This window comes from Mus pahari, chromosome 16, assembly GCF_900095145.1.
Source record: "Mus pahari chromosome 16, PAHARI_EIJ_v1.1, whole genome shotgun sequence".
NCBI classification, from domain to species: Eukaryota; Metazoa; Chordata; class Mammalia; order Rodentia; family Muridae; genus Mus; species Mus pahari.
In genome coordinates this window covers 52,347,992-52,365,723 of record NC_034605.1, presented here as the reverse complement: position 1 = coordinate 52,365,723, position 17,732 = coordinate 52,347,992, and the positions used below count along the sequence as shown (strand labels likewise).

General features: G+C 39.0%; 2 protein-coding genes across 3 annotated transcripts in view; one reads left to right on the top strand and one right to left on the bottom strand.

Annotated features, from left to right (window-relative positions):
- The window catches only part of Ecm2 (extracellular matrix protein 2), a 31,504-nt gene extending 25,064 nt beyond the window's left edge, over positions 1-6,440 (bottom strand). For both annotated transcript variants that reach the window (XM_021216025.2, XM_021216026.2), the window contains exon 1: positions 6,282-6,440. The gene's annotated coding sequence lies outside the window, so the exon portion shown is untranslated. The remainder of the gene's footprint in view (positions 1-6,281) is intronic.
- Positions 1-17,732, top strand: part of Cenpp (centromere protein P) — a 185,731-nt gene that overhangs the window by 145,688 nt on the left and 22,311 nt on the right. The window lies entirely within an intron of this gene.

Below are 17,732 nucleotides of genomic sequence, written 5' to 3'. Positions count from 1 at the left end.
TCCTGAGCTGACACTTCAAACTTGAAGTCCTCCAGCTTCAGGCTCCAAGAAGAAAGCATACGCCACAGTGTTTCTGTTGTGTTGAGGTGACACTGCTGTTCCCTAGCATTCTACACAGGTCAAGTGCTGCTTCACGGTATACAGCTCTCTTTGACCCTCTGATGACTCTCTCCATGTCCACTAACAGAGAATTCTTATGTCTTCTACTCTCACCATCTGTATCCATACAGCACTGTTGGAAAATTCTTCCTTCGGCCAAGCTTGTCCACATGATAGCCCATAAGAGATTAAAGATGAAAAACATGTCCACAGTTTTTCAATTCATATTTTAATCAGTGCTTTTAAAATAAATTTACATTTGTAAAAATGATACCTGATTTAAAAAACCAAAGTATGTACAACAAAAGTATGTACAACTGCAAAGACAAGTCATTCTGATTACAGTTTATTACAAGCATACACAAAAATTTGTTTCAGGGACCACAGAATAACTATTTGGGGCTTTGAGGTCCAAGTCTATGTCACAGCTTCTCAACTTTCCTCTTATGGACCCAGAGTAATGCTCAATACCATCTGAATGGGTGGGCCAAGCGATGCTTATGTGGGCCATGATTTTCCAGCTCCAAATTCAGTATATCCTTTATGACTCCTTCTAACTACATATGCTTACATATACATTTAAATGTCAAACATATAAATTAAGTATGTATTTAAACATAAATGGGAACTGTCTATATATTACATTCCAACCTGTTTCATCCCAAGTAGCAAGAAATTCTGAGCATACACATGTCAGTATGTTTAAAACAGTCTATTTAAGCCTGTTTTCACCCTATAGTTACTTAAATTTTCTATCCGATATTTTAACATTTTTCTCTCTTAGTTTTTTTGAAACAGGTTCCGTTACAGTATAGGCTGATCTTGCCCCTTTCTGTGTAGCTGAAGCTCTCCTCGAATTGTTCATCTTTCTGCCTCTCCATTCCAAGTACTGGAGTTACAGGTATATATCCCATGGCAAGCTACTTGAACATTCTTTTTTGTTTGTTTGTTTTTTGTTTTCTGTTTTTTGTTTTTTGAGACAGGGTTTCTCTGTATAACCCTGGCTGTCCTGGAACTCACTCTGTAGACCAGATTGACCTCGAACTCAGAAATCCTCCTGCTTCTGCCTCCCAAGTGCTGGGATTAAAGGCGTGTGCCACCACTGCCTGGCTCTACTTGAACATTCTTAGTCATATATCTTCTGGAAGCATTTTTATGTTCTTAATTTTATTTTTAATTTTACAAATAACATATTAGTAGAGTATTTTTTTTTTTTACTTTTCCATTTTAGTCTTTATGTTGGTTGACATTTATAAATTAACTTGGCCAGGCTTATTAATCAACCTTAAAGCTCTGCTATATGCCTATACAACTTCAGAATTGTCATACTTTCCACGTGCTTTTATCACTAGAGGCTTTCTGTATCTCTACCAGTGCTCTAGTAAGATTACTTTGTCTAATATTAATAAAACTACCTTCTTTTGGTAATGTGTGCTTGGCAGTTTTGTATCATTTTGCTTTCGGCCGTTCCATAGTATATTTTTCATATGCTTTTTGATTTGTAATGCAGTCTAACAATCTTTGTTTGATAGGAACATGAAATCTATTTATACTTTGTTATATCTTTACCTTTTCCTGAGCAATTCAAGAGCCAGGATGGCTTTGAGTACAGTTATTCAATTCTGGCATAAAGACAGTTTTCATCATTCAGTTTAATTTTCCATATGTGTTAAATATAGTATATCAATTGATTGTCTTGAAAAGGTTATTTTTCAGGCTGGCAATATATCCCAGTAAATAAAGATATTTGCCATTTGCCGTCAAGCCTGACAACATACATTTGATCCCAGGAACTCCCACCTAGAAGGAAAGAGCTGACTTCCCACATTGTCCTCTGACCTTCACAAGTACATCATTCCACACATGGACAAGCAAAGAAACAATAAACAAATGTAAAGAAAAGATTGTTGTCATTGCTTTGTATCAAAAACCATTGAGATTTGAGACCACAGTTGTTTAACCTCTTCACTTATCAAGATTTGGGAGCAGATCCTCTTTTGTAAGAATCTGGCCCATGTTGTAGAGTATTTAACAGCAGTTCTGGTCTCTTTCATCAGCACCTTCCCCCAGTTATGACAACCAAGAATACTTCCAGACATTGTCAAATGACCTGTTCCCCATCTGAGAACCCCTAACACTTAAACTCTTTCCTCTGATCTTTTCCTGTATCTCCGGATTTTTATTGAGATTTTCCTTCTCTTTCAAAAAGTATCTTAAGGTAATTCATTCTGTACAGTTCTGTTGAAGATCAACTCGTTTTTATTTTTAAACTGGAAATGATTTTATACTACCTTAATTCTAAAAGTACATGTTTGCTTCATAGATTTCAGATTAATAGTGCCTAGCATTTACCGATCCCATTCCTATCTTTTTATTTGTATTGGTTATAATTTTGTTGTTGTCATTGCTGTTGCTGTTGCTGTTGTTGTTGTTGCTGCTGCTGCTGTTTGAAACAGGGCCTAGTGTATCACAGGCTGGCCTCAAGCTCATGTGATAACATAGAGGACCTTGACTTTGTTATCCTTTTGCCTACACTTCCCAAGTGCAGGAATCATAGGAGTATGGGTCCTCTTGAGAAGTCAGGACTCAATTAAACTACTTTAAAAATAGCATTCTCTTTCCAGCCACTTTGGATGCTCATCTTGGCCTTTAGCTGTTCTACTCTGCTGTACATAGAAAGTGTGGTTCTCTTGTTTCTATTACATTTGGGATTCGATATATTTTGAATATATACTAAATTCTGGGGGGCTCAAGACAAGGTTTCTCTGTGTAGCCTGGCTGTCCTGAAACTTACTCTGCACAGAATGAATTACCTTAAGACACTTTTTGAAAGAGTGGACCAGGCTGGCCTGGAACTAACAGAGACCCCTCTACCTCTACTTCCCAGGATTGGAATGAAAGGCATACACCAACCAGCTACATGCTGAACAGTTTTCTCCCCAAATCTGGGTGGTTTATTGTTTTTGTGTTGTTGTTGCTGCTGTTGTTCTTGTTGTTGTTTTCTTCAGCCTTCAGCTCTTCCCATATGCTTTAATCCTTTTTTCTTTTCAGAACTACAGTCATTTGTGCAATAACTGTTCCATTTTGTCTTCCATGTCACTTTCTCTTTATGGTATTTTTTTGTACTTCTGTTGCCACATGATTCATCCTCACAATTGTAAGTGACCTGATTTATTAATGCATTATTAAATTCATATGTTGCCCTCTTTGTTTTTTTATTGTATTTCTTAGTTTTTGGTAAATTATTTTTATTTTCAAGTCTATACTACAACTTATAATACTCTGAACATTTAAGCATGGTTGTTTTAAAGGCTGTCTGAAGATCAGGTTTTCTGAGTCCTCTTTTTGACTGCACCTATCATCTTGTCTTTGGAATTTTAGCCATGTTCTTTTTTTTTTTTTTCCTTGTCTGATGCCCTTTGAATTCATGCCAGAAATTGTATAAAATCTCATCAAGTGTTTGAACCTGGGATGATGTATTTTCTGCCTAAAGATTTTCATGCTTTGAGTGTAGTGTTACAGACACTGTCAATAATGCATCTAGTGATTTGAAGCTGGACATCACTGTATCCAATATCATCACACCATGGGTCTAATTTTGCTAATGTCACAAGCACCAAGGTCATCACCCCAACTGCTTGGCCCTGGTCTTTGTGTTTCTCCCCAGCCTTGTGAAGCTATTTTAAAACTCTGTTAACCTTTTCTGGAACCCACAGATGTTTCTAGAAGCAGAGCTGTTTTGGACCTGAGACAGTCTTATTCCAAACACTGGCTCTGCTGTTTTCCTCACCCTCCCATTCGCTCTCAGCAGATGAGTAGATCTGTTTTCCTTACCAGAGGAAGTGCCTTCACATTCCTTTCGTTCTTTGAAGAAATATGTATTTCTTACTATTAAATGTGGTAAAAATTTGTGAATCTTAAATATCTGAAAATATCATGTTTTGTTAAAACCAGAGTTAATAGCTTCAAAATCATTTTCCCTGAATACTTTTCAGATACTGATTGGTTATTTTCCTTTTGCACACTTTGTTTTCCTTGCGCTTTTGCCTTGATACAGGGTCTTGCTATATAGCCATGGCTGGCCTAGAGCTAACAATGTAGACTAGGCTAATCTTGAACTTGTGGTAATCCTCCTGTCATTTCCTCCAAGTGTAAGGATTGCAGGTGTTAGCTACCACACCAAACTTGGTCCATTCTTGTGTTATGGAGAAGTCGACTTGAATTCAGTTCTCATCCCTTTGTAGGAAGGCTTTTTTTATTCTGTCTTCTTGTGAAAATGTTCTATTTTTTAGTATGTCTTTAAATTCATAAGTTTTGCTATGAGCTAGTACTAAATTGTTGATTTTTCCTTCTTGAAATTCTTTAAACCCTAAAACATTTCTCTGATGAACTTTCTGTTAATTCTTTTCCATACTTATTCAAAGATCTATCCTACCATTCTCCCCTCCTCCCCCAACACTGGGAATAAAGCCTATGGCATTAGGGGTGCTAAATAAGCACCATGCCCCTGAGCTCCATCCCCAACCCTCTCTCCATATCTAAATGCTTCCTAGTCTTCTCATAAGTGATTCCCAGTTTTTGACGTACCAGGAGCTCTTCTTACTCCCCAGTGCAGCTGTATAGCCATCATGTAGGGAGGTGTGTGTGTTACTAACAAGCCTTCTGTTTTCTAGGAACTTGAGAGACAAGAAGGTGCCATGTGTAAGAGGTTTCCCCTCTTGAATCTCAGTAGCTCTTTTTGTAGCTTCATCTGCTTAAATCTCCTCCTAAACCAGGCTTTACCTGGTTTCACCCATGTGGATTTGCCCTCAAATCATCTGAACTCAGCAGCTAGCAGCCTCAGGGGTGTCGTCATGTAAAGCCCACTATCAAACTTTGGTTTATGATATTTGTATAAGTACTCCAGTCATTTGAAAATCATTACTGTAGGTCAATTAAATTGAAATTAAATTATGTTTAAACATTTCATGACCTGCTTTAGTTTCAGAAGAACTAGTCTGCACAATGTAAAGGAGCAAGCTTACTGGCATCCTGAAGTCAACTCACAGTGAAGTAATAGGAAAGCAGGAGCAGTGGCAGTAACGAAAATGTAAGCTGAAGGGAGGTAACATGGATTTCTGAAGTAGGGCAGTGGGCCCTGAGGGACACCTAACAGATGGTCTGCATCATGTACATGTACACTGACTTGTTTGTTTCGACGGTTATATGTTCAATAGATGAGGGTCATGAAAGCTCGTGGTCTGGACCTCAGGACTCTCTAGGTAATCTCCAGGGGTCTCCCATGAAGGTGAAGTGCGCCATCCCTGGGCCTCCTATAAGCATCCCCTTGTCAAGGGATTGTGAGTGTTAGGAGACAGTTCCTGCTCAGGTAGATAACACACCCTCCCAGGGCTGTGATCCTGAAACTCATCTCTTAGCCTCTCTAGTCCAAATGAGCTCATTTCTGTCTAATTTAGAAATCTAAATAGATTTGTACAGAAGTATATTGGCAGAGCTGTCTTAATTTTAACAAAATCAGGATCTAGTTTAAATAAAATTTAAGATATGGCCCTCAATTCTGATTGATATTCAGTGGTTTATAGAATTTTGCATTTTGTTTAATATTTAATAAGCAACTTCATAGTTATATGTCTAGATACTCTAATTACAGTGGCATTTTCATCAAGTAATGTTTTTGCTTTTTTGACCTCTTATGTTTGTTCAGATATTGAATATCATCTATAAACTTTAATTAACTCATTTCCTCCATTAAAATTTTTTATCACTTGTTTTAAGAAAACTTTAAAGGTATGCATAATTTTGAATATATCTGTGAAGTCACAAATTATCATCCTTCATTTTACCACCAGCCTTAAAATGGAAAATACTTTTAACTGAACATGTATTTTCCTTTAGAACTTAAGGACTGAGAAAATTAAAGTTTCTAGTCAGTTGATACTTCTACTTGTCACATAATTCTGTCTAAACATATGACAATAGTTCATCATTCCTTAACATTTAAACTACTGGGAAATGATCATCCTGCAAAGAAACAATCATACAAAATAAAGCATATTTTTAACTTTTCATCTGTTAGTACAGAGTTAATTTTCTTAAAGATTAAACATTTGCACACAAAATACCCAGATATTAAAGCCATGCCACATACTATAGTAGAAACTTAAAATTTAAAACATGTTTACCTGGAAATCTAAACTAAGTAGCTTTGCTTGGTGTCATTTAAGCCTCCCGATGAAAGTGAAACAAAGCCAGAACGTTCTTTAAAAACAGAGAAGAGAAGGGATGTTGAAAGTGTTAGCTGACTCTTAGTAAAATCTAAAAGAACTGCTTCCCTTGGGATAAACGCCTTTCAGTTCTTTGTGTGGAAAATCAGCCAAAGAAGTAACCAGGGAAAATGGTTTCCAAGGGAAAAAATTTTTTTAATCACAGGAAAAGTGGAAAACATCAGCGGGAGTTGGGCGGGGTGGGGGTGGGGGAACATTTCCTTTGCAGGCTGAAAAGGCATAAAAAAAAAAATCTGTGACTTTCATAGGCTATTTACATAAAATATTGCACAAATATTGGTGTTCAAACAAGCCAACATACCACTGGAGATTTGTCAGGGTTATAGGGGTGGTAGTCTCATCATCTACAACCTATATGCATCTCCAATCCTGTTTAAATTGGGTTAAATTTGTCTATATTAAGGAAACAAAAACTAGTTACATATTAATACCATTAGATTATGTAATTTCAACAGCTGGGTGGTAGTGCACGCCTACAACCACAGCACTTGGGAGGTAGAAGCACTGGGAGTTGAGATCATTCTGGGCTACATATGGACTTAGATCTAGAGTAGGCTACATGAGACAGACAGCGTCTGTCTACAAAAATTATTGATTTCATATATATGAAATATATGTGTCGCTATCTCTAGCTGACCTGGAACTCACTATGTAAAACCAGGCTGCACTTAAACTCACAGAGGATCTGCCTGCCTCTCTCTCCCAGTGCTAGGATTAAAAGTATGCAACATTGCACCTAGGTTTTGTGTGTATGTGTGCTCACGTGTGCGCACATGAGGGCACACTTAATGTATAAGGGAACAGCAAGTCTCCTCATTACTGGTTATTCTAGCAAATTAGTTGTGTGCGTTGGTCTCCTGTTTATCTCCCCATAAAACAAGTTAGAGACTCACCCAACACTGCTGGGTGCTTGAGTTACTCTGTGGAAGAACCAGGTGAGATGACAGCCAACTACATCAAGACAGACTTGACATTTAGTGATAATAAAAACAAAGATTTAACACACTTTCAGATGATGATAAATCATAAGTGACTTATGTAGTGAATGATACTTGCCTCTGCATATCAAATTTTGAAACAAGAAAATTGTGAATAAATGCCTTTACATTTTTAAAAGGAATTTACTTTTTCAATCAAAAAGTCACTACAAAAAACAAAAACAAAGCAATTCAACTGACCAATTGAGAAAAAAAAGCATTAGATTAGAAGTTCATAGACTACAAAATGCTAGTGGTTGGTGAAAGGAGGGAAGCCGTTTTCAACATCAGTAATGGTCAAGAAGTATTCATTAAAATGTGTACTATGATTCCTAGTATGAAATGCTGAGACAAAACATGGAGGTAGAGTGTGAACATTATTATTATTCTCAAAAATAATTCCAGCCGGGAGTGGTGGTGCATGCTTTTAATCCCAGCACTTGGGAGGCAGAGGCAGGCGAATTTCTGAGTTCGAGACCAGCCTGGTCTACAAAGTGAGTCCAGGACAGCCAGGGCTACACAGAGAAACCCGGTCTCAAAAATAATAATAATAATAATTCCAAATAATTGTCACATACTTAGTAATCATCAGTCACAGACTGATTTGCAACATGCTGTTTTGTTGGAGGGAAACTGTGTTCGTGGCATGCTGTGTGTGGCAAACAGAAATGGTTCTGTTGAGGACAGTGAGCTAATAAAGAGCAGTACTGTCTGCCCACAAGTTACTTCAAGAAACCCATTATAGGAACATCTTTCTGTATAGAGATGTGCCTTCAGGGTAGTACTTTGAAGCACTCTAACTATGGACTTCATTTTAAAAATTTTAAAAAGTAACCCAGTTGTATATTTAGAACAATGGATTACAAAGCTGTAAAGTAACCCCATTAAGACTGGCATATGACGTTGTCTCAGATATACCAAGAGGAAAAAGGAAATATTCAAAACAATATATGCATTACTTTTGTGTGTGTGTGTGTGTGTGTGTGTGTGTGTGTGTGTGTGTGTGTGTGTAAGTAATTTGGCATCTTTCCAAAGTGCAGATTATCTCTGGGTGATGAAGTTACAGAGACAGTTTTTCTAAGTAATTCATCATTTTCACAGTGTTTTGTACTTCTTTATAACTAGATGAGGAAAGAGTAACTGTAAAAGATTATAAGCAAAAAATTACTTTTTAAAAAAGAGATTTTGTGTGTGGGTGTGTGTGTGTTTCCCCTGCATGTATGTCGTTTACCATGTGCATTCAGTGCCCACAGAAGCCAGAAGACATCATATCCCCTAGAACTGGAGTTATGGACAGTTGTAAGCCACTCTTAAGAGTGCTAGGAAATTGAACCCTGGTCCTCTGCAGAACAGCTAGTGCTCTTAATGACTGAAACATCTTTCTGGCTCCTTTCACAAAAGTAACTCTTGAGTGGGATAAAGGAATAACAATAACTATCATTCTGAGATAGACATGGTTGGAAAAAAAAATTTAAGATTTCTGAGGTTACTGCTTTACAAGTTTTGTGGTTGAATGGATGAGCTCTTTTTCAGAAACTATTTTAACCACACTAGTACATGGAAAATGGTAGTTATAGTTTTTCCTTCTCTCTTATTCTTGTGGGCATAATTATGTCTTAAAACTTGGCTACCATAGTGCTCTGAGGAGTATAGTATTTGCCACCAAAGACCAATAGTACCAAAGTATTTTCAGAGAGTGAGCAGCACCCATGCTAGGAGGGAGCCTTTAGACCTTTCTTGTACTTACCACTGAAGTCACTTAGACTGGTTAGTGTTTTTTGTCAACACGAACTGGAGTTACCTGAAAACAATGGACCTCGATTGAAGAATTGGTATTGTAAGATTTGTCTGTGGGCATGTCTTTGAGGAATTGTCTTTGATTAGGGACTACTGTGAGGGGGCCCAGCCGACTGTGGGTACTGCCATCCCTGGGTATAAGAAAGCTTGCTAGCAAGTCAGTAAGTAGTTTTCCTACATGGTTTCTCTGCTCATGCTAGAATTCCTGTCCTGATTCTCTCAGTGATGGATTATATCCTTGACATTCAATGAAATAAACCTCCCTCCCTAAGTTACTTTTGATCTTAATGTTTATAACAGCAACAGAAAGCAAACTAGAACAGAAATTTGTACCAGAAGTGGGGTGCTAGTGTGATAGGCCTGGCTATGTTATTTGGAGGGGGTGCAGGGTGAAAATTGAAAAGATTTTGGAACTGGAATCCAGAAAAGCTTTTAAGTACTGAGAGCTTAATGAGCTGATCCTTGGGAGCTTGAAAGATAGTACATGCTGACAATGGAGGCCCATTGTGACGTTTTAGAGGAAAGAAAAAAATCTTTCAGGGATGTTCATATGATACAGTTCAAGAATCTGTGGTTGCTGTTTAACTGGAGATGAAATTTTTACTGTGATTAACAAGAAATGGATACTCAAAGTGTAAAGTCTTCTGTGCTTTACTAGGCTACAGATTGCTGGGAAGCCAAGACTATACATCAAACCTTGTAGCATAATTTGGCAAATAATGTTTAAGGGTTTTGTACACGATACTGGTTTTGAAAGTAAGTCTGGCATGAAAGGGTCATGGAGAGAAGCTGAAGCTTGACACTGGATGGCAGGGTCACTGTAGTCCCCAAAGGGAGACCAAAAGAGGCCAATGGTGAAGTCACATTCTCAGTTTTGCAGTGGAGACCCCAGAAAATTGGGGATGCTAGGACTGTGAGGTCTACCAAGGACAGCAGCATGTGTGGAATGGAGCTGGTCTGGGCCTACAAGATAAGCTATGTGTGCTGTGGGATGGCAAAGCTAGAGAAGGAAGTGGATATACCCAAACCCTTTGCAGTCATGAGTGACTCCCAGATGTCTGACAGAGAGCTACAGGATTTAGTCTACACTGATAAGACTTTGGTTTTCCTTATGTGTAATTATTTTTATTCCCTAGTTCTTGGAGTAAGGAAGTTTGTTTTTTTTTTTTTTCCACAAGCCCACAGTTAAACTTAAGAGTGAGACTTTTCAAGTTGTACATTATTTTATAATACTAATATTAGATCTTGATGACAAACAAAAGATAAGGATTAAGGCTATGTGTTTGGGTACAAGTTGACAGGAAGTGGAGTCTACTTGTTAGATTCAGCTGTTAACTTGACAAAGCCCAGAGTTATTGGAGGAAGTCTTGATTAGATGGGCCTGTGGAAGTATCTGTGTGGCATTTTCTGTTGTTGTTGTTGTTGTTGTTGTTGTTGTTGTTGTTGTTGTTGTTGTTGTATTTCTAGAGGAGAACCTTATATACTTAGAGAGTGAACATGGTATGTTGTTGAGTGACGGAAAGGAAATTAAAAATCTTGATGCTTTGTAGATGTATGAGTAGATATGAAGGCTGGTATATCTAAAAATAACCAAAACTTTATTGAGAATTTTATAGATTGTTATTATATTCACAATTACTTCTTATACTTTCTGAATATTTATTTATATTTCTACTCAGAAAAATAAGACTATTTGTTTTACACACACACAATAAAACAAAACAGAAAGAGCTCCTTAAATAATAACCGGGTTCTGATCCTAACTTTTCCACCAATCCCTTTAACTCCTAACTTAATATTTTTACACTACTATTTGATAACAGGGCAGTATACTCTATATTTTCTCCCTCTCAACTCCTCCCTTTCCCTCTTCTACTCTCACATTCTGGTTTTCATCATATCCTCCTTCCTTCCTTTCTAATTAATTACATCATTTCACTCCACTCCTTTTCCGTCCTCCAATTGCTCTATACCCCTGCCTTCAAATTCCTGGCAACCTCTTCTATGTTATTGTTCGTGTGTGTGTGTGTGTGTGTGTGTGTGTGTGTGTGTGTGCGTGCGTGCGTGCGTGCGCGTGCGTGCGTGCGTGTGTGTGTGTGTGTGTGTGTGTGTGTGTGATTATATTTGAGCAAACATATTTGTAGAGTAATTTTAATCTAGCAACATGGCTGCTCTGGCAATGGATCACATCCAGAGACCTTTGTCTCTGTGATCTGACTGGAATGACACACCTTTAATCCTTCTGGTAGAATACAGATATGCCCTTAGTGTATACCTTTAATCACAAACAATGCAGGAGAACTTAGTTTGTAGAAGAAGGCAGCCATATTTGAAAGTGAGGTCTAATTGAGGGGCAGACAAAGTAACAAATCAGAGAAATATTTGACAGAATGAGCAGAGAAAGGATAGCCTAACTCTTAGAACAGACAAGAAAGAGAGGCTACTGAAGAGCAGCACAGGGTGCGTTAGGAGTGAGGGCAGTTCAGTAAGTGCAGTTCAGCTGAGTTCAGTCAATGCTGTGGAGTTCAGCCGAGTTCAGTTCAGTGCAGTTCTATGCAGTTCAGTTGGAATTCAGAGGCAGTTTTACCAAGCACAGCAGTTCAGTGAGAAGCTGAGAGGAGTTTGGATCAGTCATCTTGGAAAGGAGTTTTGAACCAGAACAGCTTAGTTGAACCAGCCAGCCAGAGTTGATAAAGAACTCAAAAAGATGAGCTTAAGTAAGCCTCCAAGACAATTATATCTGGCAAATAAAACTTACTTTTATGCATGTTGGTGAGATATTGAGGGTGTAGCCTCTGACATTCTAAGAGACACAATCTGACCGCAAACTCCTGGTTCTTTGAATATTAAAGTTTTCCTGTCCCTTCTTCCACCAAGACCCCAGAGTCTCAGGTGTAGGAATTGTATTGTACCATTACGGACTGGTCTATACTCCACAACTCTGCATTTTGATTAGTTGTGGTTTTCTATAATGACTACCATCTATTGGAGAGAGAAGGAAACTTCCCTCTGCAGAGGTGAGGAGGACACATACCTATGAGTATAAGGACAAATATTTAGAATGAAGTTAGATTTTGCAGGGTTAGTAAGGCGGCAGTTGTAGACTCTCCTCCAATATTCACAGCTTTACTAGTTCTAAAATAGTTGGCTAGATTCCAAGGACCAGGTAGAGTTCTCTCTTCTTGAGCATCTCTTAAGTCCAATTAGACTGCTGCTGGTGACTACTAAGGTGTGTGTGCCATGACTGCATGCACTTTCAGGGTTGTCATTGCTAGTCATTATTATGGTTCATAGGTGTCATAGCTGGGTAGGACTACTGGTTGCTTCCCTCCTTTGGAAAGTTGCATAGCTCCTTCTAGAACCATGAAAGTTTTGTCTCCCAGGAAAAGGCTTTCAAACCAGTTCCAGCTCAGGGCTCTGAGTACTGGCTCTGGGTTCGAACTGCATTAGATCTTCAGCAATGGGGACTTCCCGTCTACCTTTCAGGGGCAACGAATAGCAGTAGCCTGTAATGTTTTAGGAGTCTTGGATGACCCTGACCAACAGCTCATACCTGTGTTGGAATTTTTGTTAGATGACCTGTTACTCTTGCAAACAACATTGTCAGCCCAGATGGGAATTTATTGAGAGGGGATTGATATCAACTTAAATGTATTATAAGTATTTTAGGAAGTTAACAATATTATTACTTAAGACTTTCCCACGCATCCTTGATGTTATTTTACCCTCTTCTGCATTTATTTTCCTCCTCCCAAATGATCCCTTTTTGTTTTCGTGCTTTCTGAAGCTATTCAAAGTCACATATGTACTCATCTCGAGATTGGGAGTTAGAAATCGTGATGAGTGAGAACATGCAATGTGTGTCTTTCTGAATCTGGGTTACCTCACTCAGTATGGTCTTTTCTAGGTCCGTCCATTTAGGAATGATAAATTCAGCAGTAAGGCACTATACAGAATCAATTTACACAATCAATAGTTTTTCTATGCACCAATAACAAGCATCCAAAAAGATATTTACAAAAGCCTCAAAGAAAATAAAATATCTAGGAGTAAGCCTAACTAAGGGGGTGAAGGATGTTTACAATGAAAACTTTAAAATCTCTAAAGAAATGTAAAGACATTCCATGCTCATGGGTTGGTGGAATTAGTATTATAATAATGATCATTTTACTAAAAGTCATTTACAAAGTTAATGCAATGCCAATCAAACTCTGCATCTTCACAAAAACAGAAAAAGTATCCTAAAATTCATGTTCTCAGATCCACTCTTAGCCTCGTTCCTTGTTCTCCTTCATATTTATTCAACAGAAACAAGCCTAGGGAAACCACCTAGTCAATACAGTATGTGCTTTGCCAGATCCCTAGGGCCGCCACCCATACACACACACACACTCACACACACACACACACACACACACACACACACACACACACACACACACAACAGAGGAAACTACACTTGCTGCTTATAGTTTAATTTCCTTCTTTTTAACCATATTAAGCCCTTTCCTTTTTCTTTTCTTACTTTTTCTTGCTAGAAGAGTACATTTACAGTAAAAATATAATTTATGTTGTGCGGCATTTTAAATTTTATACATTTATTCATTCATTCATTTATTTTGGTTTGCTGAGGCAAGGTCTTATATAGTCAGACTGACTTCAGACTCACTGTAACCAAAGCTTAGGAACATAAGCACACCCTACTTTTAAAGAAACCCAGTCAGGCATAGTGGTGTACCCTTTAATCGCAGCACTCAGGAGACAGAAGCAGGCAGATCTCTATGAGTTTGTGGCCAGACTGGTCTATGTAGTAAGTCTGAGGACAGTCAAAGCTACAAAGAGAGACTGTATCTGGAAAATAAATAAATAGATAAAGTACATGAGACTAGACATTTTCTGTAAGCTCACTGGCAGAATCAGGTACTTGCCTGATCCTTGTCGCAGCACAGGACAGATGGAGACCCAGATGGGAGCAACAAAAGGAACAACATATGCAAGAACCTCCTGGACACTAGCCTGCTCTTTCCTAAGCAGTGAACACATGATTTCAATAAATTCTAAGCCACGTTATATACATTATTATTCTCCATTTTGAAATGGAACAAAACTAAGGTGTCACAGAAGCAAACTGAGGAAACTGAATGAGGTTAAACTACTTAATGGTAAATGGTTAAATGGAGAAATGAAAACAGCCGCAAACTATTCTGATTCATGCTTCTTACAACATTCAAGGCTGTATCACCCATCATGGTTTCCTTCCTGAGCAGCTATTGGAGGGCACGTGAACAGGCAGCCGCTCTTATCATTACTGGGTCTCCATATCACAGAACTTCTTAAATGCAAATGAAGGCCTATTTCTCATTGCCAGGACAGAGATGTGACAACAGACAGCTGCAGTCAGGACCTGAGTCAAACCTAAGCGCAGCTACATACTAACTCCAGATGAGACGCATGTCCTTCCGGCACTCAGATAACTGATCTTTGATGCAAGACCATCAGAGACTTCTTAGGTTGTTCCTCTCAGGATTTCTAGGGTGTGGTATTCTTGCCTTGGAAAACAGGCAGCTCAAAGCATTCAGAATTGTTATTTTCCCCATAATTTCCCTCCTGTAATCCTGAAACCCATGCTTAGTGAGGACTGGTGAGAGAGTTCCACATATGGTAGTTTGAGCATTGTTGGGAATGGGGATTCTTTTCCACTGATACACTGTCTGAAGGACATGGCTATAAACCAGGGTGACCACAATATTTACAAAGGTATGTAATGAAAAAGGAAGACTTTGGCAACTAATATAACTCCATCACTCATGGGGAGGATAAAGAGACATTCACTTGAGATTTAATAAATCAAAACATAGTGTGTTTGTCCACAGCTTCATTTTTTCCCATTACTGGTGGGTGATGTCATCCTCTTCATTTCTCTTAGAATCTATTTGTGTCCAGGAAAAGACAAGACAAATGTTAACTGCAGTTACTATCATGTAATCTTTAATTTTGCCACCTATGTAGAGGGTTTTTTTTTTTAAGATTTATCTGTGTCTGTCTGTCTGTGTCTCTGTGTGTTGTCTGTATGAGGCTTTGTGCACATGAGTGCAGCAGAGGCCAGAGGCTCCTGGAGCTAAAGTCAGGAGCAGTTGTAAATACCTGATGTGGAAGCTGAGAATCAAACTTGGGTCCTCTGCAAGAGCAATATGAGCTTTTAATTTCCAAGCCATCTCTCCGGCCCTTATTTCTATTTTCCTTTTCTCCTTGGTGTTAGTGGTCAAATCCATTGCCTTATGTATGTTAAGCAAAATAGTACCAATAAACTATTCCTCTTACTCTAGGAGGTTTTCAATTAGTTTTCTCAAATTAAGTTCTGGATTTTTTTTTTCCAGCACTAGAGATCAAACCCTATGCCTTCCTCTTGCAAGGCAAGTCCAGAAGCCATGTGTTTTTAAATAAAAATCCTAGTGCCATTATGGCATACCTCCTTATGCATTATTGGTCAGGCAGGACCCAGAGGTCCTCAACACAATATAGGCTAGTGCCAAAACTCCTAGTTGCTCACCAGAACCAGAGGACAAGACCCTGTTGTTGAAGACGAGACATTTTGTTTGCAAGACCAAATCAAGCTGAAAAGGAACTGGGAGCATCCTTCTCAAAACTACTTTCCATAGTGCTGGAAAGTGCTGTGCAGACCGGGAGGGGAAAAAGCATGAATTTGTCTCACCCACGTGCGAACCCCAGGCAGGATGTGCCCTCTAGTGTAACAATGCCATGACTATTACAGGGGTAATTGTACTGGCTGGTTTTGTGTGCCAACTTGACACATGCTGGAGTTATCACAGAGAAAGGAGCCTCCCTAGAGGAAATCTCCATGAGATCCAGCTGTGGAGCATTTTCTCAATTAGTGATCAATGGGAGAGGGTTCCTTGTGGTTGGTACCATCTCTGGACTGGTGGTCTCAGGGTCTATAAGAAAGCCAGCTGAGCTAGCCGGGGAAGCAAGCCAGCATGAAACATCCCTCCATGGCCTCTGCATCAGCTCCTGCTTCCTGACCTGCTTGAGTTCCAGTCCTGACTTCCTTGGTGATGAACAGGGATGTGGAATTGTAAGCTGAATAAACCCTTTCCTCCCCAACTTGCTTCTTAGTCATGGTGTTTTGTCCAGGAATAGAAACCCTGACTAAGACAATAACCAACCACTTTATGATTGGATTTAAGGCCTACTCCACAGAAGGAATTCATACCTGGCACTGTAAACTTGGTCAACTCCCGCAGATGCAGAGATCAGAGGAAACCTTCCACTATTGTTAAGTGGTCCCGACATCAGACTACCTTCTAAATGGTAATGTCTATGTTTATAGATTGGCCTGCTTTGAGCTTTAGTCATAGGAGCTTCTGTTTGTAGTGGGTAGCAGTTAGTGCAGTCACTGTACTGAGAATAAGTGCCTATTTAATATGCATCCTTCAAGAGGACATTTACATCACCCACCTGCCAAAGCTCAGGGAACATTGTAGAAGATGAATGCAAAAATCTAAGAAAATTTCCCAAATCATACAAAATAAAATTTAGTATTGCTGAGAAGTATATCTAAAACAAGATCACAACACTACTGAGATAGTATTAAAATTGTAGTACTTGATAATCCGCTACTCACCTGAACCTGCATTTCTCTGCTGAAGTAAAGAGTTTTAGCATCACTACTCACAGAGCAAAAATCTATCTTGATCAAAGCAAATAAGTGGAGCTGAGGCTTATCACCAAAACCTGTAACAATGCAAAGTCCCTACAGTACTTGATAAGTTAATATATCTAGTAAAGTGTTAGGGCAATGACCGCCTCTAACAACTCGATTATGTTAGGATTTAGCCCAACAAGAGAGCTCATCGTTAGGATGCCCGGCGGCCTTGATTCAGTCCACAGAGCCTCAGAACAAACCCCGGTGTCTGTCAGAGAGTGGCGTCGTTGAGCAGTACTCAGCCCAGATTATTCTCCTTCAAAGATTCCATTCTCCGGGTGGTCAGTGTCCTTACTCTGCTGTGTCTTAATTGCTTAATATATTTTGCTTCCTCTTCACCATCATCCCCTCCTCCTCCTGCTGTCGTTGGGGGGTAGGGATGCTGGTGATGCATAAGGACAATGACAACCACATGATTGTGGGAATGGAGATTCAAATACAGGAGGAAAACAGCAGAGTCATATATGTCAGACTTTGGAGATAACACTGAAACTTAAGTGCTGTACCCAAAAGCTCCAGGGGAAGAAGGTATCTGGATCTGCCTTTTTAAAAATGGCCACAGTGATCCTACTATGCTTTTTGGAGCAAATGGAAGGAGCCAGTCTAGAAGCAGCGCACCACTAAAAATCTTGTGACAGTCAGGCAGTGGTGGTGCATACCTTTAGTCACAGCATTTGGGAGACAGACAGAGGCAGATGGATCTCTTGAATTCAAGGCCAGCCTGGTCTACAGAGTAAGTTCTAGGACAGCCAGAGCCATGTAGAGAGACCCTGTCTCAAAACACCAAAAAATAAATAAATAAATTTCTCTTATACAAGAAAGATTTCTTCACCAAGATTGGGGAGTTGAGTA